This window comes from Sorex fumeus, unplaced genomic scaffold (assembly GCF_029834395.1).
Source record: "Sorex fumeus unplaced genomic scaffold, SorFum_2.1 ptg000070l, whole genome shotgun sequence".
In the NCBI taxonomy this organism is placed as follows: Eukaryota; Metazoa; Chordata; class Mammalia; order Eulipotyphla; family Soricidae; genus Sorex; species Sorex fumeus.
In genome coordinates, this window is record NW_026606127.1 from 3248537 (window position 1) to 3249661 (window position 1125).

A 1125-nucleotide genomic window follows, 5' to 3' on the forward strand; every position below is an offset into this window, starting at 1 on the left:
AGGAAACCCTATGTCCCCCCAAGTCCTCCCAGTCAGGGTTGGCCACTTCCCTGCCGCGGTCCAGAACAGATGAGGCCTCCAGAACAGACGAGGACCCAAGGAAACCCTATGTCCCCCAAGTCCTCACAGTCAGGGTTAGCTACTTCCCTGCCGCGGTCCAGAAGGGGACACTGTCCCCCCAAAGAACAGATGGAATATTCCCCAGAATTTTTTTTTAAGGCCTTTTCAAAACCCGCTCTCTGGGCCCGTTTGCCCTATAAAGCAGATCTGAAAAAGCTTATCTAGACCTGTTCCTTGAAAAACAAGTTATTTTGCAATGCAGGTTCCTATTAAGCTAAGCTAAATTAATTCTGGTGGTGGTCCATTTTGGGCCTGTCCCTTACAACTTCCATTACTTTGTCTGTCTGTAACCACTTCTATGCTCTCTGCCCCAACCAATTTGTAAGGTCTCATCCTTCTTAGACACTGAAGCTGTACTGTAAGTTATTGCCTTCCTCCTCTCCTTATGTCTTTTGAGCAGTTTACCTTAATGCAATGTCCTTTTGTATAGATACAGGAAGACAATTAATTAATATGCTTTGTAAGTTAGGAATTGATTGGCTTTGAATATTATTCAATCCTGGGCTTCTGCCCTCTCAACTTAAGCCTCAGTTGCCCTCACTTCCTAGCACCCCAAGGGCAGAGTCCCAACGTGGGCCTGGATGGAACCAGGGCAAGCTGGTAAGTTATGTGCTAACCTGGCATTGCGATGGGCCAGGCCAAGGTGCCACGATTCTTAACTATAAGTTAAGAGGTTGATCATAGGCAAATGATGTCATGATCCAAAAGTAACGACAACACTAGGGCCCTGCTTCTAGGAATAGGAAAGATATCTTGCCTGAGCACTGCAGTCTGAGATCGAGATAGCCCTAGGAGAGCAATTCTACAAGCTCAAAGTATTTCTTACTGTGTCCATACAAAATGATTAATATTATATATGCTTATATGTTGGTTGGACAAGGAGAGGAGAAAGACCTCCTATAAGCTGTTTTCCTGTGTGTCCTGACTAGCTTGGATGAAACTGCTTTCTCCCCTTCAAACTGCCTTCAGTAAATGATTTCAGTATACTGAGACAGTTTTCCTTTT